This window comes from Equus quagga, chromosome 8 (assembly GCF_021613505.1).
Source record: "Equus quagga isolate Etosha38 chromosome 8, UCLA_HA_Equagga_1.0, whole genome shotgun sequence".
NCBI lineage: Eukaryota > Metazoa > Chordata > Mammalia > Perissodactyla > Equidae > Equus > Equus quagga.
In genome coordinates, this window is record NC_060274.1 from 97140112 (window position 1) to 97163787 (window position 23676).

The following is a 23676-nucleotide window of genomic DNA, read 5'->3' on the forward strand; positions in this document are numbered from 1 at the left end:
GCAGAGGCACCTGTGCTGTGAAGGAGCGGTCAGTGTGAGAATGTATGACTTTGCACTACTTTGCATCTTTCATTACTTCACTTCTCTTATACCTCACTCTTACTGTTCTGGACTCATGTAGCACAAATAATCCTTGCCTTGGGCTCCGATTTCTAGACAATCTGGGATGAAACACACCTGAAGCTTAACTGAGAAAAAGACAATCAGACATTTCTAATTCGGTACTCCTGACTTCATATTATAAAGCATTTTTTTTCTTGAATAAAAGTTATGCCTACATCTAGATTTAAATATTCAGAAAATGTATTAACTGGATAGTTGGACAAGTGTTCTGTTTACATGTGGGTCAGGTAGAATTAGTATGTACTCCACTATACATTTTACTGAGGAAGAGAGAAAGAGAGAGAGCAAATCCATGACAACACTTGGTCCAGTGTGGAAGTGGGTAAGAGGGTGAGAAATACCAACGGTAGCACACTGGGTTAAAAGTGGAATCATTACAAGTAAGACTGTAAAGATGGAAGAGGAAACATGGATAGCTCTTGTAGAAGAACATGCTGGCTGAAAATTCTAAGTTTTCATGTACGCTTTATATTCAGAATGACAAAAACCAGGAAGTAAGAATACTAAAATATTTTATCTTAGAAGACAATAGAAATCTTTTTGGAAACTGAGAAATAGACTGGGAGCTAAGCCAATAAATATTCCCTTAAGATGTAGCTTAGAGAAGGATGTTTGTCACAGAAAAAGAAAACAGACACAAAACAGTCCATAGACTACATCTGATGGGAGTTACCGAATTTGAATATAGTACACTATTTTGGGAGACGTCTTAAAAGAAGAAAGGAGTCCCACCTTCAAGGGATTGAAGAGAAGAACAAGGTAATGAGAGTGTTATTTATAAGACTTAGAAGCAGAAAATATCTCTGAAATTTTCTAATAAATGGTCAGAAGAAAATTTCAGAAAGAAGTTTGGCGTCTGTAACAGATTGCAAGGAGGTGTGGCATTTCTGAAACAGAAATTGGGATTCATAAAGAGAAAACTAAATAATATTAAAAAGCAACAGGATAAGAGGAAAAGACAACAAGACGTGATAAGAAAGGATTGCAAGGAAATTAAAATGTAACAGCAGTCCTGAGCAAAAGCGATACTGCAGAAAATTGAATCCGTGATATAAAGGATGTATTCTATCCGCTCTCCCAGTCGTCAAGGAAAATTATCAAAAATGGTAAGAAATAAAATAATAGATATCTAAGAGAAAGACAAGAAAGCCAACATATAGATAACTGCTATGTCTGAAGAAGAAAATAGAACAAATGAAAATGATGCAGTGATTGATGATAAAATATGAGAACAAATATCCAAGCCACAGAGAAACTGTGATACAGATTGAAAGAAGGTCATTGCATCCCAAACCAAGGAAATGAGCATACCTAGACAGATCCTAGTTAATGTTTTGATCATTAATAATAGAAACAATTTAATCACAATTCAAGAGGAAAATGGATTACCTACAAAGAAACAAAACAATTTAGCTCTCAACCTCTCCTTTACAACATTAAATCTGAACATTATGGAATAACACGGTAGAAATTTTTAGTAAAAAAACAATTATAACCCAAGACTTTTTGTAAATAATAAAGTTATAATTTATTAGCAGAGGCAAGAGAACAATATTCTCAGATTTCAAATGTACAAAAGTCAGCAAAGGCTATGATGTTGAAAATACATGAAGATTTATTTCAATCAATCAAGAGTTGAATCGAAATTAAGAGTTTAAGAACTGTGAGGACTTTGCATGCCAATGATTAAGCTTGTCTCTCAGCTCCAAGCTCAGCTTTCTATAGTAGGCTTTATGATTCTGAGGCTGGGACGCTGCCTACCACATTTCTTCTTTGCCAGGTGGCTCTCTGGCTAATACCAATAGGGGGCGCTAGTGGGAGACTGGGAGGTAGGAGCAGAGAAAAGGGACTTGCTTCTTCCTGTTTGCTTGTGGTTCCTGTCAGCACCTCTCGGAAACGTCTTTTCACCTCAGAAAGGGCAGTTGGTTCCAGTTGCCAGCTTCTGTTTATGTTCCCACACCATCTGCATTGCGCGACAGAGGACCCTTCCTCAGAGGTCTAAATTCCGTCTTTGGTGGGATCCCTCCTCTGAACCCTGAGCCCTGGCCACAGTCAGGAATGCCATTTCCTCAGAGGTCAGGGTCCTGGCTCTGCAGGTTCAGGTGTTTCCAACATCTTTCTTTTGTTCCCCCAGCTTAGCACTGGTTGCTGTTTCCTGCTGTTACTAACTCACGTTGCCTCAGTGTCCTTGCTTGCTTTTCCAGTCTTCCAGTGCCTGTTTAACTACTTTTCCTGTGTTACATTCTCTTAGTTAAAATGACTGATATGATTTCTATGTCCCTGACTGGACTCTGACTAACATAGTACTTGGTATCACATTAGAATGGGATTGGTTTGCTGTTTTCTTGATCTTAAACTCAGTGCTAAGCTTCTTGCCAATTTGACATGGGCGTACAATGACATCACAATTAGTCAAATTATCGCCTATTACTGATGGTGATAGAATAGAATGCTTGCTGAGGAAGTATTTTGGGGAACCAAGTGGCTGCTGAACTTGACCAATATGGAAATAATGATGGCTATAGGATGAAAAAGTTGGAGAGCTCCTTTTGGGGGCACTGGGGAACATGCAGAAAGAAAACGACAATCTCAGAGTTTTAAATTCTCACTTCCAGCCAAGGCAGACAACCAGAGAGCTTCTGTGTGGCCCTAAAAGAAGCTTTATTTCTTCTAGTTACAGGATCAACCTAATTGAAAATCAGACTCAAGATTTAATTGGGCATGTCACATAATTACAACGTAAAATGATTTCAGATTTGTTAAGCTTTTTATGCAAAAGTTGGGGCAATGATTGGCAATGAATAAAACCCTAATATTTGGAATGGGGATATTTGGTGGACTCGGAGGAAGTTGAGAATCTTTAACATCCTAAGGCTCTCTGGGTCTCCCTTACCAATAGAAACTATCTGTCCTGCCACATTGTGTCTGAGGATACTAGCTTGTTTTTGCTTAAACACCCAGTAATAAGTTCCTCTGGGGCATATGCTTTGTAAGGGGAATCCTAATTTTCTCAAGATCCATTCTAGCGCTACTGTTGTTTCTAGATATATATAGTGAGTCAGATTTTGGTATACCCCAGGGGGATAAATGCAAAGCCTAACCCGGGAGAAAATAGCTTACACTTCAAAAGGATTGAAAGATTTTGTGGTGTCATCAGTATCATGGTGGCATGAGAACTTCCCTTGTTTCTCCCCTTCAGTCTTCAACTAGTAAAACATCTATAACTTTACAAAGTTTCCTTTTCCCAACTCACCAGGACACCAGAGAGATCCACATGTCTGTACATCTGAAGGTGGGTGGATTGGAATACACAGAGGACAAGGGGAACAGTGGAGGCAGTGCCCACAATCCTGGCCCCTTGGCTGTGGTGGTTGAACCCCCAGCCCCAGGGAATATGGTAGCATCAGCAGAGGATGCAGCAGTGGCACAAGAGACTGGGTAGCAGTGGTAGTGGGGACCGCAACCCTGGTTCCTCCAGCTAAGGCAGTGCCTGCAACTACGGCCTCTCACCCACGGTGAGAGTATCTGCAAATCTGACAACCCAGACGTGGCAGCGGTGCCCATGACCTGACCTCTCCCACTCTTCCTCCCCCTCTGCCACTACAGTGGCAGTTCCTGAAACCCAGGTGATCCCAGATGTGGCAGGGACACCCACCATCCCTGTGTCCCCACTGGCAATGTCAGCGACTGCAATGACACTGGCAGCAGCAAGACACCAGCAACCCCAGAGACACAAGCAGTGATGAGGAGGGCACCTGTGATGCCTCTGGCAGAGGCAGTAGAGGGAGAGAAAAAAATGCCAATTCTCAAGTATAGACAGAGGCAGCTCCGGTAAGACAAACCAAAAACTTGTGCTAAAGCACCACCAACTGATAGAGAATTCAAAACAGCTGTCATAAAGAAACTCAGTGAGCTATAAGAAAACTCAGAAGGGAAGTTCAATGAGCTCAGGAATAAAATTAAAAGAAGGAATACTTAACCAAAGAAATTGAAACTCTATAAAAGAACCAAATAGTAATTCTGAAACTGAAGAACTCAGTAAAAGAGATGAAGAACATGTAAGAAAGCATTGGAAATAGAGCAGACCATATGGAAGAGAGAATTATTGAGCTCAAAAATAGGTCTCTAGAAATGATTCAGGCAGAAGAGGAACGAGAACTAAGATTATAAAAAAATGAAGAAACTCTATAAGAACTATCCAACCCCATTAGAAAAGGCAACATAAAGTTTATACAGAAGTTGAATTACAAAGCTGTATACCTGAAATTTATATAATGTTATAAATGAATGTTACCTCAATAAAACAAGAGGAAAAGAAAAGGCAACTTAAGGATAACGGGTGACCCAGAAGGAGAAGAGAGGGAATAGGGAGCAGAGAGCTTATTTACAGAAATAATAGCTGAGAACTTACCAAACATAGGGAAGGTATGGGATACACAAGTCACAAAGTTAATAGATCACCTAATTATCTAAATGCAAAAAGAATTTCCCCAAGACACATTATATTGAAACTGTCAAAAGTCAATGATAAAGAAAGAATTTTAAAGGTAATCAGGGAAAAAAGACAGTAACCCATAAAGAAAGCTCCATGTGGCTTTCAGCAGATTTCTCAGCAGAAACTCTATAGGCCAGGAGAGAGTGGAATAACATACTCAAATTATTGAAAGATAAAAACTATCAGTCAAGAATACTCTAACCAGCAAAGTTATCCTTCAGATATGAAGGAGAAATAAGGGCTTTCCCAGACAAACAAAAGCTGAGGGAGTTCATAACCACCAGACCTGCCTTCCAAGAAATGTTGAAAAGAGCTTTCTGTCTGAAAAGAAAAGGCAAAAGTACACAAAACTTTGAGTAAGGTAATAAACAGAGAGACAGAATCAGAAAAATGCAACTCTATTTCAGGATAGGTTGTAAACTCTTAACTATTGCATAAAAGTTAATGTGAAAAAAGTATTAAAAATAACTATAGCTACTTCAATTTTGTTACAAATTCACAACATAAAAAGGAATAATTTGTGACAACAAAATATAAAAAGAGAAGAGGAAAAGGATGGAACCTGTATAGGCAAGTGAAGATAAGATGCTATCAACAGGAAAAGGACTATTTCATCTGTGAGGCATTTTATACAAATCTTACGATAATCACAAAACAAAAATTTAGATCAGAGACATGAAACATAAAAACAGATGAAACTGAGAAAAACATCATAGAAAAGCACCAAACTAAAGTGGCAGGCAGAAACACAAGGAAAAAGAAACAATGGAGATATAGAGGAACCAAAAAACAAAGGTAAAATGGCTGTGCTAAGTCCTCACATATGAGTAACCTTAAATGGAAACTGACTGAATTCACTAATCAAAAGATGCAGAGTAACTGGGTGGATTAAAAAATCAGACCCAACTTTATGCTGCCTCCAAGAGATTCATCTTTGCCCTAAAGTGATGCTCCAAGCAAAAGGCAGCCGAAAGATGATAGGTGTAGCCATACTCATGTAGACAAAATAGACTTCAAGCCAAAACAGGCAACAAGACACAAAGATAGACATTATATAGTGATAAAGGGGCAATCCATCAAGAAGACATAACATTTATTAATATATATGCACCTAACATAGGAGCACCAAAATATATAACACTATTATTCTCAGACCTAAAGGGATAAATTGACAGCAACACAATAATAGTAGGGAACTTTAACACCCCACTTACATCAAAGGATAGAACCAGGCAGAAAGTCAACAAGATCCCTCCCAGATCAGGAACAAGATAAGGATGCCCATTCTCATCGCTCTTACCCAACATAGTATTGAAAGTCCTAGTCAGAGCAATTAGGCAAGAAAAAGAAATAAAAGGCATCCAAATTGGAAAGGAAGAAGCAAACTGTCACTATTTGTGGATGACATGATTTTCTATATAGAAACCCCTAAAGACTCTACCAAAAATCTATTAGAAGTACAAAAATGAATACAGTAAAGGTGCAGGGTACAAAATCAATATATAAAAATATGTTACGTTTCTATGTGCTAACTATGAACAGGCAAAAAGAGAAATGAAGAATGCCATCCTATTTATAATCGCAACAAAAAGAATAAAATATCTAGGAATAAATTTAACTAAAAAGATGATGGACCTGTACTCTGTAAACTATGTGACATTGTTGAAAGAAATTGAAGAAGACACAAAGAAATGAAAAGATATTTTGTGTTTGTGCATTGTAAGAATTAACATTGTTAAAATGTCCATATTACCTAAAGCAATCTATAGATTTAATGCAATTCTTATCAAAATCCTGACAATGTTTTTCACAGAAATAGAACAATCCTCAGATTAGTGTGGAACCACAAAAGACCATGAACAGCCAAAGCAATCCTGAGAGAAAAGAACAAAGCTGGAGGTATCACACTCTGATTTAAAATTATACTACAGATGGCAGCCCCTTGAGTGGTTAAGTCCTCGCACACTGCTTCGGCAGCCTGGGCCTGGGTTTGAGAATTTGCATCTTGGGTTCAAACCTACACCACTCCTCAGCCATGCTGTGGCGACAATCCACATACAAAATAGAGGAAGATTAGCATGGATGTTAGCTCAGGGCAAACCCTCCTTAAGCAAAAAGATGAAAATTGGCAACAGATGTTAGCTCAGGGTGAATCTTCCTCAACAACAACAACAACAACAACAACAAAATTATACTACAAAGCTGTAGTAATCAAGACTGCATGGTACTGGCAGAAAACCAGACACACAAATCAAGGGAACAGAATTGAGAGCCCAGAAATAATCCCACAAATATATGGACAACTGATTTATGACAAAGAAGCCAAAAACATACAATGAAGAAAGGAAAGTCTCTTCAATAAATGGTGATGAGAAAACTGGACAGTCACATGTGAAAGAATGAAACTAGGCTGTTATCTTATATCATACACAAAAATTAACTCAAAATGCATTGAAAACTTTAATGTAAGAAAGACCTGAAGCCATAAAACTCCTGGAAGAAAACAATGACAGTACACTCTTTGACATCAGTCTCAGCAGTATCTTTTTGGATATGTTTCCTCAAGCAAGGGAAACAAAAGAAAAATAAACAAATGGGATAAAACTAAACTAACTAAACTACTCAAACTAAAAAGCTTCCACACAGCAAAGGAAACCATCAACAAAACAAAAAGACAACCTACTAAATGGGAGAAGATATTTGCAAATGATATATCCGATAAGGGGTTAATATCCAAAATATATAAAGAACTCACAACTCAACAACAAAAAACCAAATGACCTGATTTAAAAATGGACAGAGGATCTGAATAACATTTTTCCTAAACAAGGCATACAGATGGTCTACAGCCACCTGAAAAGATATTAAATATCATTAATTATTAGGGAAATGGAAATCAAAACCATAATAAGATACCATCTCTCACCTGGTTAGAATGGCTATTATCAAAAAGACAAGAAATAGGAAGTGTTGGAGACAATGTGGAGAAAAGGGAACCCCTGTACACTGTTGGTAGGAATATAAATTGATGGAGCCACTAAGGAAAACAGTATGGAGATTCCTCAAAAAATTAAAAATAAAACTACTATATGATCTAGATAGTCTACTTCTGGGTATTTATTCAAAGAATATGAAAATACTAATTCAAAACAATATATGCACCCCTATGTTCATTGCAGCATTATTTACAATAGCCAAGATATTTAAACATCTAAGTACTCATTGGAAGATGAAGGGATAAAGAAGAGATTCACATAATGAAATACTACTCAGCCATAAAAAAGATGAAATCTTGCCATTTGTAACAACCTTGGATGGACCTCTAGGGTATTATGCTAGTGAAATGCATCAGACAGAGAAAGACAAATACCATATGATTTTACTCATATATGGAATTGAAAAAACAAAATAAACAAACAAACAAAACAAAACAAAAACAAACTCACAGATACAGAGAACAGATTGATGATTACCAGAGGGGAAGGAGGTGACGGGAAGGAGAAATAGATAAAAGGCATTAATTGTATGGTGACAGATGGAAATTAGATTTGGGGTGGTCAGCATGCTAATGTATACAAAAGTAGTGTATACAAAAGTTGAATTATAATGCTGACACATGAAACACATATAATGTTACAAGCCAATGTTGGGTCAATTAAAAAAAGATTGAAAGATTGTGTGTGTATGTATATGAGCAGAAACCTTGGAAATACATATGGAAATGGATTCTAAGGGTCTTGAACCAAGTGGAAGAAGGAATATAATGCTGATTTAGATAAATTTATTGACATGGGTGTATTTACTGGCAATTCTGAACTTAATGGTTAGCTTATACAGCTGCATATGGCTTCAGCAGTTTACTTGTTTAGATTACTGAAACTTGGATTCAGTCCTGGCCTACATTTAATGAGATTGATATTAACTTCCTTGGCATAATGTAAAGGGAAGAATTCAAATGCTTAAGATATAGGAATGTTGGATACAGGAGTAAATTTATCATGTATGGCTTGTCCATCTCTCTCCACACATCCCCTAAGAGGGCACAGAGGACACTCTCTTCACTAAGAAAATGAGAAAGATGTTATTGGGAGGTGTATTAGTATTCTTGAATGTCCATGATTTCAAGGGAGATGATGGAATCTCAGAGTAGTAGAGGCCAAGAGGCAGCGCTTAACTGCCGAAAAGAAGCAGGGAGCATAGACTATAATAGGCAGGCAGGCAGAAAGTAGTAATCAGAATGTTTTGGTCAGCAGGGATCTTTGGTGGCAGCTAAGTGATCACAGTATTCCTAAGAATGAAATAAATTGACAATTTACCAAAATGTTACTTGATCTGTATCTGTAGGAAAAATAACCCCTCCAGATCTGGTAGCCAAAAATCTAACTAAAGTCACCACAGGAGGAGACGCAGCCTTTCACCAGTTTCCAGAGCTAGCTATGTTCCTAGGACCAGAGTCGTGAGACTGAAGAGAAGGCAGGGTCTCCCAGCAACAGTGCCACAAGAACACATCATTAATCTTCCTCTAAGCTGGCCACAAATTGCACCAGGACAGGGTCAGATGACCTGCGGCAAAGGCAGGGGAATTGTCTCACTGCCAAGAATTCTGAACAAGAGCTTTTGCCATTTTATGGACCCAGGGATCTAGGGAGGATGGGAGGGGAAGCAGAATGGCTAGGAGTGAAAAAGTACTGAGTCAGTGTGAAGAAAAGTGCCTCAGCCAGGATGCCCCCAACCGCCCCTTAAGGAGACCTCCTAATGGTGGCCCCTGGACCAGGAATGCAGATGTACGTATGAGCATGGCTGGCTCTGAAGACACTGGGGGGCCAGCAGTTCCTTCTAGGAAACTGTAATGCACTGGCTGTGCACCAAGTCTGGTGTGGGGAAGGCACCTTTCCCTGATGTGGTCTGCCAGCCACAGCCTTTGTAATAGTCTATAGCTGGGCCTAAAAGATCACACATAAGATTTTGGCCTGGAGCTGAACTTCTTTCTCAGCAACCAATATTGATCCTCCCAATAGAGATGAACCAGACACCTGGTTGCATGTTGACTACATTGTACTCCTTCCATCTTGGCTGGGGCAGAGATCTGTCCTCATTAGAATACACACTTATTTTGGACATGGATTTTTCTTCCTTGGCCACAAAGCTTCTACAAGCATCATTATCCAAGGACTTATGAATGCTTTATTCATTACTGTGGCAAAAGCAACATTACTCCTGGCCAAGGAACTCATTTCATAGCAAAATAAATGTGGCAATGACTCATGTAGTATATGGAATTCACCAGCATGATCATGAGCCCCTCATCCTAAAGCATCTTACCAGATAGTATAATGGAATGGTCTGAAGATCAAGTTACGGCACGAGTGAGGTGATAGCGATTTGACATTTCGGTGATCCATCTTCTAGGATGCAGTATATACTCAGAAACAGAGACCAATAGCATTGTTTCTCCCAAAGCCATAATATGTGAATCTAGGAATCCAGCAATGGAAGCGGACATGGAGCCTCTCATTATTAAACCTAATAACACACTTGCAAAATTTTTGCTTCGTTTCCTCCAATTTTGAGCTCTGCTGATTAGAAATCTTAGCTTCAAATGGAGAAATGTTTTTCACCAAAGGACACAGCAATGGCATTGACTGGGGGTTGGAAATTGTAATAAGTGTCAGTAGCAATTAAAGGTTGAAATGATTAGATTATATAAATCTGGGTTTGAAGCTAAATGTAATACAGTAATTACTATTAAATGAAAATCTATATTATTTGAAAATATATAATGCTTATAATCAGTACCAGAAATACCAGTAATATCATCAAAGCTTGAATAGTGTGTATGTGTGGGGAGTTGTTGGGAAGCGAGTAAAATTTTCCTCATTAAGTAAGACTCAAATATACTTTTGATGATAATTAAATAAATAAGCTTTAAAACGCTCTTGAGAACTTTAAATTCTTCTAGAAGGATTAAAAGCAGGACACATTCTCTAAAGCATTGGAGAAAATTTTTTAAAAAAGTAAAAGAAAAAGAATCCTCATATAAAATGAGAGAAATAATAAGAAATAATTAGCTTTACAAATCAAGAGTATAAAAGATTAACATAAGTCAAAGTATATTCCTCTAAATTACAAACAAAATTCGACTTGACCTATCAAATCGATTCTAAGATTCAATTTTAAAAATTAAATTCAACTGCATGTTGTTCTTGAGACATTCTGAAACATACATACAAAAGTTCAAAGTAACGTAATAGATCATGTCAGGCAAGCATAATCAAAAACAGAACACGTGCTGATAATTACATTGAAAGTATAATGTTAAATGGGACAAAGGGTCACTTCATCTTGTAAAGATTATTCAAAATTAACATATGACTATCATGGACCATTGCATGTCAAAGAAAATCAATATGTCTATAATATTAATATATAGTCGTAAAATATATCATATATTCATTTATATAATGTGAATATTATAATAATATTAACATAATATAGTATATTATAATGTATATCATATTCATTCCAGTCACTTTAGCTGCCTCAAACTCAGATCTCTGCTTCCTCATCTCAGCAGGACCACATTCCTCTGCTTGAGCTCCAGCTCCTCATGCTGGGAAATTAGGAAATCATGTGTAGGCAGAGAACTGGAGCAAACGTGTGATTCACCTGGAGAACTTCTCTTCTTTCAGAGACCCTACCCTTGTGCGGCTTACTGGCCAAGGCTGAAAAGAGTTGCTTCAGGTATTTTGTCCAATTTCACTGTTTTTTATTTATTTATTTTTTTCGGTGGTAGAAAAGTTCAGGACCAGTTCTTCTGTTCTAGCTGAACCAGATAATTACCACAGGTGATTTTTGTTTTCTTCTTTTTCTTTCCTATTGACATGGTCTTATTGAACATATATAATATTTGTTACTATATCTTTTAAATTATTTCAAAAAGAATGCTATTCAAATCAGAAGAAGGAAATGGAACATCCTATTAAATTTCACAGAAATTAGAGAACGCATTTTTTGGGACATCATCATACCTTCATTAGGGTGTGTTTTTATTTTTCAACTTGGAATTTTCTGGAACTACAATAGAATTTGAAAGGTGATTAAAAAGAAAAAAAAACTTGGAAAGGAGTAAGGATTATTTCAAATTCCCAGAACAAAATACACCAATGTTTAACTAGTAGCTAGTCTGTACATTATTTTTTCTACCTTCCTGATTGTAGGGGTATAAATTTTAAGAATTTGTACATAATGTGAAATATACTCTGAAATACTAGTAGGGCCAATGATTTCTGAGCTGTGTCCATCGGCTACTAAGTACTTGCAATACGTCAGGCGCTCTTCTATAGGTACAATATGAGTGTTATTTTATTGAGTCCTCATTACAACTACCAAGTGTAGGCAAAATTATACCCATTTTATTCCCATGAGGAAATAAGCTTAGAGCACTTAAGGAAGCTACCAAAATCCTTTCCTTTGGTAAATTAATTGTGCCCTTCTGGACAAACATTAGAATTGATATCTTTATGCACGCCTGCACGCTAAGGGGTGAGAGGAAGGTGATTTACAATTAGACCTGCAATGCACTCTCAACCTGGTCCTGTTATTCAATGAATTTCAATATTCCAAATAATACTAGAGGACACTTCCCTGTATTCATACTTAGAAAAAGTACAAAATGGCTAAAGTTGATTCTAAGACTTAGATATTAAAGCAGTGACTAAACCCATTCTTTATCCTCAATATGCTTTACAGATGGCCTTGATTATTTTATTTGTTACAAGCTATGCAGTATGTGACTATGCTTCAGGAGGAAGAATGTTCTTTGGATTCTAAAACCACATTAGAAACAGAACAGAAGCACCAGTCTTCTAAGGCAAATTTGTTGTCCAGACTATATGGATAAATATCTCCACATGTGCAAAAGTCAACAGTTATTTGGGCCAGGACGAGTTGAAAAGGAGCTCCAGAGGTGATTGTATAGAGAAACTTGAATGAATAAAACCATTTCAGTCAGTGGGAAACCTTAGATATCCAGTTCCCAGAAGAGGAATTATTAAAATTCTTTCTGATTTTGGCTGGCAGAATGAAAAAAGGATTAGAGAAAATAATTGAAGTATTTTTAGAGCCAACATTAATTGGACATATTTTCATAACTCTACAACATACTATTATAGCCAGCCCAATTTTACTGGGGACAAAACTGAGACTTAAATGTTATATGATGTACCCGGGGTTATACACCTTGTAGGAGATGGAGCTAAGAGCTGGGTCCAGGTAGACTGATATTCAAGCTTTTTTCTTAACCACTACACTATACTTCTTTGTAATTCATTAAATACAAGAATTGATACATTAGAAAATTTATTTCTTTTTAGTCATTTGTTTGCATATTAACTGACATAAATTCTAACAATGTTGGGTGGCCATGCTGGTTGTAATGTTTTCAACTTTTGGTAAATGTTTTCTTAGGCAATTATTTGCTAAGCCTTTTTTCCCCATTGGTACCTTGCCCTTATTTCTAGCCTCATTTCTTACTACACTGTCCTACTTTGAGCCCTCTGAGAGTTTCATGGAACCTGTTCTCCAAAAAGCATAGAGAAGGATCCTATTTAGTCTTGATTTGTTCCTTTTTTAAAGATGTTTTAGGTTTGAAAACTTTCAATTATGTCATGAATGGGGAAACCTCTCTTAGGACTAGAAGAGAAAAAAACATAGTGATTTTAATTTTTTATCCTTAAAACAAGAAAGAAAGAATAAAATTATTTTTCAATTAAAGGCTCTATCTGGCCTAAGGATTTAAGACATTCAATCTCTAAAGAATTTGGCTTCCCAGGAGTGAAAGTGTCAAATTTAAGCTACAGAATTCACTTGAATTAAAGAAAGTTAGTAAAATGCATAATTTTACTGCACTTATATAGTTTTATTTTGGTAGACATTTAGTTATATACAATTGCGTGTTTTCTTTGCACCATAGTCACAAATCATTTTCATTAAACGAACTGGATAGTCAACAATTTTTGGATCATGATAGCAGCTGTTTGCATTAAATTAATCCAATCCAAATCATTGATTCATTTGGGAAACAACAGAGTTGATTGCCAACGAGAAAACAAAAAAGTGGGGGAATTAACTAAGGCATTAGTATTGATGTTGTTTAAAAAAAAGAAAGAAAGCAAGCTACATTTGGACATCAGAATGCATTTGTTTCTCTGCCTAGGGAGGTGGTCTTTGATCAGTTTTTCCTTTTTGCCTCATTCAGCCATAATCTACACACCTTTGCTGGTTTTGCCTTCCCTCTGGTTTTCACATGTCTCTCCTGTAGTTTCCAAGCTAATCCTGGCAAAAGCAGGTAAAAATTAAGGCTTATTAATATTTGGCTTTCTCATTCTCCAAATCGTGTGATTTGTAGAAATGACCACATAATATATCATCCAAACTTGGACATTTTTGTCTGGGACAAAGCCTAAATGAAATGGGACTCTGGAATAATCTGGGCAAACCCTAGAGTTTTAGCTACAATTTTTCCTTGTTCCTGCATCTCCCTCACTGATCCCTCCAGGATCTGGTTCCTTCAATCTCCGTGACAAGATATGTTACTTCTAAGTCTCAGTTCTTTGCATCTCTAGCTTGCTGGCTTAATCCATTAACACTGAGGTGTGGCCTTGACCTTTACTCTCAAATTTCGTCTAGTTACTCTTTATGTTCAGTGCCAGAATTCTGCCAGGAACCTCAGCCTAAGAGCTTGACATCTTGCCTTAAACTCTATGGTCTTCTGCTCTTACACTAGAACTTTATTTTTAAACACCAACCCAGAGGCCTGTCTGCTCTGACTGGTCACCTGCTTGAGGCTGGGAGCACTGTGCATCCTGGTTTCTGTGGTTATTGTACTCTATAAACCTGCTGGAAATCTACTGTCTCATTTAGGATCCCTGATGCTGACTGCTTTCTTATGTTGGCACAAGCTCTCATTCTTCTGGGTCTTTGAGACTTTTATAACTATGTTGGTGGAATAAGACTCTTTAAATAATTTGCTTAATTCTTATCTATCATTTTTGAGTAAGTTTATATCAAATATTACTCTTTGTCTCATGTTCCATTCATGGCCTATGTAGCCTTCAGAGGACCATTATTCTGCTCACCAGAGGGACAAATTTCACTAAGGACCTTCTATGTTACATGACTGTGGTAAACATAATTTGGAATATAGAGATAAATATAGATTCACTAGGTAGGATAGATTACAAGAAATTGGAAGCAGGATTCATGACAATTATGTCATTCCACCCAAGAGATAAAGACAGCCAAAATGAACACAGTGAAAACAGCTGGGAACTGATTTTATAGAGGTATTGTATCATTGAAATTTCACTGACTGTAAGCAACATAAATTGACTCCAAAAATTTAAGTCATGAAGGATCTTATAAGGACTTTGGAGTAGTATGCAGAAGAGAAGGAAGAGCTGCATCCCTGAAATACCCTGGCCCCTGGCCTTTCAGGACTGAGGCCCTCATTCCCCAGCTGCTCAGTTTGTTGAAAGCTGACAGTGCTCAACAGCCTCCCTCGCTGGGAATTGAACTTGATAAAAGATAGCCACCTTCCCAGGAGCATGACTTTGATTAAGATGACTCTCTTTAGCCAAGTTCAATTTCCATCCCATGACAGGTTGGCAGCAGAATATATCTTTGCCTCCTTGCCTCAGTTTGGGACCCCTCTAGCTCTAGAGGCATTCTTTGCAGGACTGGCTGAGGACTCTGTTGCTGTGCCTTGCAGCCTATCTCCTCTTTCTTCCCATTCTGTTTCATTTCACTCCCTTACAGGTAGGTGTTGATCCCAAGGACAATCCTGTGGAGGATAGAATTGGTTTACAGTTTTATTGGAAAAACTTTATTTTTGCCTTGAGTGATACGTGGATGTCTGACTTTGACTCTTGGCCAAGATAAGGTCAGTGGGATTTACCATGTGCTGTTAAAAGTCTGAAACTTCCCTGACAACACCCAGTGTCAGTTTTTTTGATGATGGTTTCCAAATGGTTTAAATAGCCTGGTTTGACTGCATGACCAGAGGAGCATAAAAATCTTATTGGGAACTTCTGCTTTGAGCTCTCCAGAATACAAGATTTCTCAGATCTTTGTTCAATTCAGATACAAAGCGCAGTGCTTGTGTGTATAAGGACCCTGGGGAGCTAGCATCTGGATGTCTTTCTTACCCCAGTGCTTGCCTGTTCTCTCTCTTATAACACTGTATCTTTTGCCTTTAAATTAAAGCCTTACATGACTATGCTCTGTGGAGTCTGTGAGTCCTTTCAATATCTATACATGGGAAATCTTTGCAATTCCTTAATAAACTTCCCATATGCAGATCTTAGTCTCAGAGTCTATTTCCCAGGAAACTCTGACCTATGAAAATAACAAAGTTTGGAAATTGTAGTAATCAGATCAGCTCTGGAGTTTTCGACAGCAGGAAAGTGGACACTGTCTATAGAGGGTTCTCTAACCTCCTCTCATCTTATATGTCTTTGTTATGTGTTGAATTGTGTCCCCCAAATGTCCATATGTTGAAATCCTAATGCTCAGAACCTCAAAATGGTACCTTATTTACAAATAAGGTTGTTGCAGGTGTAATTAGTTAAGACGAGGTCCTACTGGAGTAGGGTGGGCCCCTAATTCAATATGGCTGGTGTTCTTATATAAATGGGAAATTTGGCCACACACAGACACACTCACTTGCACACATACACACACACATAGAATGTCATGTGAAGATGGAAGTAGAGTCAGGATGATGCAGCAGAAGCCAAGGAATACCTAAGATTGACAGCAAATCACCAGAAGCTAAGAAAGGGGCACAGAACACATTTTTCCCTTACAGCTCTCAGAAAGAGCTAACCCTGCCATCACCTTGATTTCTAACTTCTAGCCTTTATAATTCTGAGACAATAAATTTCTGTTGTTTAAGCTACTCAGTTTGTGGTCCTTTGTTACAGCAGCCCTAAAAAACTAATATAGTTTTTGCTTAAGATTCAAACCCCCAACAAAGTAATTCTAATTTGTCCACTGATAAACAAAAATTTAGCTACATAGAAGACAAGATAGCAAGAGTGTGAGAAATGACTTTGAGATATCAGGCCTATTGATTGGGATGATTGGGATGATGGCCTATTCATTGGAAAACAGAACAGTGGCGTTGAAACAAGTCTTATAGATAGCACAATGCTTTATATATTTGAGTTTGTGGTAGTGATGGAACATCCATGTGGAGATGCCACTCAGGGGATTAGAAATTTAGAGAGGGGCTGAAGTTAGAGGTGACCATATGAGAATCAATTTTAGAGAGGTAACTTTTGAAGAAATTGGATTGTTAATCGTTAACTCTGGGCTGGACCAAGAGTAAGCCCAACTATAACTTAGAGGTTGCACCATACCAGGGTTGTGATGGTTTCCGTGGGCAGTGCTGGAGGAGTTGGGGAGAGGCAAACACTGCCAGGCAGTAGATAAAGTTTTCAGGCCGTCAGGGAGGACAGCAATTTACCCAAAAAAGTGCAAGTGACAAATTTCATAGCAAGAAATTGTGTGGGCTCCAAGAACTTTGAGCCAAGGTCAAAAGCATAATATGGAGAGAAAAATTCAGTAGAAAAGTCAGATTAAAATTAGTTGGAGCCAAGACAATTCACTGGGGGAAAGAATAGTCTTTTCAACGAACGGTGCTTGGACAACTGGATATCTGCATGCAAAAGAATAAAGGTGGATCTGTACAACACACCATATATAAGCAGTAACTCAAAATGGATCAAAGACCTAAATGTAAGAGCTAAAATTATTAAACTCTTAGAAGAAAATATAGGTGTAAATCTTTACCTTGGATTAGGCAATCATCTCTTAAATATGGTAGTAAAAGCACAAGCAACAACAACAAAAATAGATAAATAGACAAAAAGTAAAAACTTTCTTCGTGGCTTAAAGAATACCATCAAAAAAGTGAAAAGACAACCCACAGAATAGGGAAAAATCTTTGCCAATCATACATCTAATAAGAGACTTGTGTCTAGAATATATAGAAAACTATTACAATTTACTAATAAAAAGACAAATAACTCAATTAAAATATGGGCAAAGGATCTGAATTGACATTTCTACAACAAAGAGATACAAATGGCTGATAGGCACATGAAAAGCTGCTCACATAATTAGCCATCATGGAAATGGAAGTCAAAACCACAAGATGCCATTCATCTGAACTAAAATGACTATAATAAAAAAGAAAAGTGATAAGTATTGGTTAGCATGTGGAGAAATTGAAACTCTTATACACTGACAGAAGGAAAGTAAAGTGGGACAGTCATTTTGGAAAACAGTCTGGTATTTCCCCAACGTTTAAACATAAAGTTACCATATAACCCAACAATTCTGTTCCTCAGTATATACCTGAGAGAAATGAAAGCATATGTCTACACAAAAACTTGTATGCAAATATTTATAACAACATTATTCATAACTGCCAAAAGTGGAAACAACCCAAATGTCCATCAACTGATGAATGGAAAAACAAAATATGGTATACCCTTGCAATGAAGGTAATATCATTTGGCAATAAAAGGGACTAAGTCCTGATTCTTGCTATAACCTGGATGGACCTTTAGACATTATAATAAATGAAAAAGTCAGTCAGAAAGGACCACATATTGTATGATTCTATTTATGTAAAGTGTCCAAGATAGAAAAATCTATAGATATAGAAAGTAGATTAATAGTTGCTTAGGGCTGGGACGTAGGGATGGGAATGGGAAATTACGATTAAGGAGTATGCTGTTTCTTTTTGGGGTGGTGAATATGTTATAAAATTGATGGTGCTGATGGTTGCACAGCTCTGTGTTATATTAAGAACCATTGACTAATACACTTTGGGTGAATTTTATGGTATGTGAATTACATCTCAATAAAGCTTTAAATAAATTCTGATCAAGGATGGAGGTGTAGTGAATAGACATGGAGAGTAGGTTTCAGGAATGGGTCCAGTTTTATCTGTGTGAAACATCAGGATTGAATAGATACCAAAGACAGAGTATCATGTTGTTAATTGACAAGGAGGATTTAAGAAAATACTCCTTCACTAGCAAAGATATATTCCTTGTCTTAGTCTGTTTAGGCTTCTACAACAAAAATACCATAGACTGGATGGCTAATAAACAACAGAAATTTATGGGAATATTTGAGGTCCGGTGAGGGCCCACTTCCTGGTTCATAAACTGTCTGCTCCCTGTATCCTCACAAGACAGAAGAGGGAAGAGAACTCTCTGGTCTCTTTTATAAAGGCACTAATTCCATCCATGAGGGCTCTATCCTCATTATGTAATCACACCACAAAAGTCACATCTCCAAATACTGCCACCTTTGGGGTTAGGATTTCGAACTTGTGAATTTTAGGGGGACACAAACATTCAGTTCATTGCACTGCTTTAGTGAGAAATCTCAATAACCGTGAAAAACTTTTAACTTTTTAAATAAATGTCAGCTGTTCTATACTGAGCCTCCTCCCTCTTTCCTTTACAGTGTCTTAGCCAGATTCCATAGATTTTCTGTGAATTTTGGCTATCAGAACAGTCTCATTCTGATGTTGAAGATTTAGTTCTTTAAGTTTAAAATTTGAATCTCACGTCCAATGCCAAGCTAATCTCTCCCCGACCTGCATCCTCAAGAACAGGCTAGAGCTGTGCAGCAGGGGCTGTTGTCTGGTTCTCAGACATTTTCTCTGCCTCCTTTCCTTTACCGATTCTCTACCGCTTCCCACGTCTCCCCTACTTCCCTCCACCTTTTAGTAGTAGCTGCCTTTGGGGTGGTAATGAAGGAAATGCAGAGGGAGCCACTTTGCCATGCTGCAGAGCAAATTCCTAGGTGCACAAACAAAGAGCTTCACAAGCTCGCCCTTAACACTTCGATGAGGACTCGACCTGTAGAAAGGTGGTGTCATTCCTTGCCCCTGTGAACTTGCCTTTACTTACCCTTTCTCTGGAACCTTTCCAAATACTGCTACTGGTTTCATTGCCCAAAGGATCACAATCCCCCTCTCCCGCCGCTGTTGAGACTTGACCATTATTCCTTATGTTATTTTAATGAAGTGCTTGGGAAAAATGTGTAATTTAAGCAATTTCCACTCTACTCCCAATCCTATGATTTACATATAAGCTGTTAGTTGTTACAGGTTGTTAACGCTGGCAACTTTTTGTAGGGGTTGTTACATACAAAGTACTGCACCTGCAGGGTTGACTTTTCCCTTTGCTGTTTTGTTTTAATTTGAGGAGTGGAGAAACTAAATTATCAAAGACATCAGCAGATATTGTCACTCTACCTCCCATCCTCTTCTTTGCATCTCTTTCTTCGTCTTAATCTCCTATTTTCTCCTGTTTTTCATTGCTTTCCACAAAATATCAGATTCCAGCTGAAACTCTGTTTAAATCCAATGAGATCATTGGCAGCTGGAAATTGTGTGTGCGTGTGTGTGTTTTCTCATTAATTGGTTCTTTCTATAGAGTTAAATCACTGTATCCAGGTGGTGGCATGTTGAACACAAAAGCACGCTAAGTACTAAATAATTTACTTTTAGCTCTTCCAAACACTATCATATTCTCTGGTGACTTGGGCAGCAGTGGTGATTATATTTGTAGACTTGTCTTCTTTGTCAAAACTGGCAGGGGCTTTTTTGACACCACTAAAAGTGACACTGACAGTACAGAGTCCTTGGGGTAGCTCACATTTTTTTTTTAATAAAATAAATGTCACAGTGCTGTGGAAACAATCATATTACTGGCACTTAAAATCATACCTCACCATGCCAAGGTAAAAATAACTTGGGACAACAGATCTGACTTTGATTAAGAATACCGTGGGAAACAGGGAGATTGAAACCATACATTTTTAAGTTCTCCCACATTCTCTCATTCCAACTCCATAGGATGCAGCTACTTGATCTATGAGCTGGTCAGCCATGAAAAACTTGCTTCTCTTTATGCCCTCTTCAAGTTGACAATTTTGGATCCACAATTGGTAATGTCTCCAGATGCCAGGCAACACAGATTTTTGGACAACTTTCAGAGCTGCAGAGAAAAAGTGGGAACCCACAAGTGGGAAGGGACAATTCAATACTATTTGACTTGAGATTTTGAAGTATGATTCTCACTTAACTACCAGCCAAGGAAGGCCATATGCTGGAAGAGGCACACCAAATGAAAAATGAAGACACTTGCATTTCGTATACGTGTGGGCAAAAACACTTTTAACTCTTCTCAGGTTTACCTGACCATCATATACACAACTGGAAGAAGAAATTGAATCTTGATTTTGTAGTTTAGTACTATTTTTACCAAAGTAAAACAAGGAGAATGCCAACCCAGAGGGATAAATTACACCATGGTGTGAAATATACTAAGTCCTTGAAATTGGGTTCCAGCCTAAAGTGTTGACCGTGTTTTCCAACTAACTGCCCTTCCTACTGTGTTAGAAGAGCATGCCTGCATGCACTCTGAGGAAGGAAGTTTCAGAGTGTGGGCATGGTTACAACAAACCTTTTGGTTTTTTTCTTTAGGGGAAAGTGTGAACACAGTCCCCTACTACCACAAATTATGCAGTCGAGTTTCCCACATTTGGGGAAATCACAGAGGTTAGTACCTCCTGATTGCAGTGGATAAGACTTGCATTGGGGAAACCACCTGGTGATCATGGTATCTCTCCTGCCAGATAATAATCAATACATCTTTTTAGTTTTCCAGACCTACGTCGTAGCTTTTCCTCTTCTTTGGCTTAGGAGAAAGTCTGCGAACCTCACTTTATGCCCAACCCTGGGTCATCATAGCTAAATTTTCCAATATATTTCTAACTCATCTATCTTCTTCTGTTTTCTTCTTTCTTAATCTTTCTATTCCACCTCGTAGATCAATATCAGATAGGCTACCTTTCCTAAACTCCACTCATTTTAACACGCCTATGCTTAAGAATCAAAGATGGCTCTTTGCTGTCCATCAAGTCAAGTTCTGTCACTTTAGCATAGCACTTTATATTTGAATGGTCTCCCTATCCACCCAGCACCCCTGTCCACTCCTGTAGCTTCAATTTAGTCCACATTTTTCAAGGTCTTTCCTACTGCTTCTCCATCCCACCTCATCTCCCCCTGATGTACATCCCTATCCTCTTTGCTCCCAGTTTTTCTCAACCACAGCAAACCAAAATTTCTATTGCCCCCAGAGATTCTGATATGGGTCTCATTCCCTTACACCATTAAGAATCATGGTTTTTGTTTATCCTACTAGCAAGGGATTTGTAAAATTTTATTTTCCTTGATTTGAACTATGAAAGTCAAAATCATTGGTTTTGATCTTTTTTAAAATAAGAAACTGTTGTGATATAGAATATGTATTTTTTCAAATAACATCTTCCACTTCAAAGAAGCTGATATTCTCCCTCCTTTGAAAATCACATATTTAAGTCCTACACTCCTCTCATGTCAGCATAATCTCAACCTTTCCTAAGTGTTGTCTTTAACTATTCTCCTTTCTTTGAACTCCTATGGCACTTGTAAAAGACACATACTTATTACTTCTTTGTGTGTGTTATTTTAAATTCATCAATGAAATGAGTAACCTTCTTGAGAACAGTAGCCATGTCATATTCCTCAATATTTCTCTCCAGCCTAATGCTAGGCATATGATAAATGTCTAAGTTCTTATTATCAATTCATTCTGCTCAATAATTGGAAATTTCTACCATAAAAATGTGTCTGTCTGAATTATGGCTGCTTACCAGCGCTTGTAAAAAACCAAACACACTGATAATCCATGTATTTATAGAAGGAAAATTACAGTCTCCAGGCTCTGGGCAAGTTTTGTACACATGCAAAAATACTCAGAAAAATAACATCAAGGATAATGAACTGTATGTTTCTGAGTTGAATGAGGTTTTCAAGGTAATCACTACCATATATTTAGTGACAAGTCCTTTCAATGCCTAAGAGTTTCTGGGAATCTGTGGATGGTTTACTCGTTAAACTGTTGCCTACAATCTATCTCAATGTGTTTTTTTCTACACTAATTTATCCCTTCACAAATTATGCCTTGTTCAGGAAAAAAATGTGTGTGAGAAATACTTTCCACTCATCTTGCCAAACCTGTTAAGAAACATTCCATTTGTTCTTCCAAAACTAATGTTTACCTTTTCTAATAGACATGACTTTCATCTGAAGTCTGATATTTTAGAAGTTTTCATTTACCACTTTAGAAGCAATATTTTGCCCATGTTATGTAGGTATTCACCCCCATTACTTTCACTGAATTCTGTATCAAATATGATTATGAAAGGAATAACTGGAATAAATTGATAAGAACTAAATTATTTCCAAACTATTTTAGCATCCACCTCGAGTACCCTGCATTTTTATAGATATGTGGAAAATTCTACACTATTGGAAGAATGCTACCTTTTTTAAATAAAAGAAAGCAAGCTTTGTTTTCTAAATAAAGGTTAGTAATGTATTCAGAAATTCTATTCTCATATCTTCGGTTTTTAAGCACTCAAGGAAGAACAAACACCTTCTGGAATTTTATTTACTCAAATAGGTTTTGAAATATATTGCTCAATAGTGGCTGTTTTTTCTTTTTTTGGAAAAGAAAGTAAACATGTTTTTTCATTTCTTGATAATTCAGGCACATTAACTACACGTCCCCTTGTTCTTTCAGAGATCACCAGGCTGACCTCATATATGTGTAAGAAATGATTTTCCAAGATAATAAGTGCTTTTAAGCATTTTCTTGATTTATGTTACTGGCTCACCAACTATTCCCAGGAAAATGAGGTGGAATACTTCCAAATATGCCCTTCTCACCTTCCTCCTCACACTTCTCTTTCCTGCCAAAATCTTGTTTTCACAGTTGTATTTTGTTACTGATGCTCACTCTGTGTGGTCCCTTTCTAATAAGGGAGTAGAGAAACACCCTGATTGATTTTCTCTCTTACCGTAATCCTAGACTCTCGGGAATTTGGAGGGCCTGTGGTTTGCTCTCTGTCTCCCCCTTCCTTTC

General features: G+C 37.5%; 1 non-coding gene across 1 annotated transcript; it reads right to left on the bottom strand.

The window, feature by feature from the left end:
* Positions 1-21188: 21188 nt before the first annotated feature.
* On the bottom strand, positions 21189-21351 carry LOC124244286 (U1 spliceosomal RNA). Its single transcript, XR_006889937.1, has one exon. It is a non-coding gene; the product is annotated as a U1 spliceosomal RNA (small nuclear RNA).
* Positions 21352-23676: the final 2325 nt, after the last annotated feature.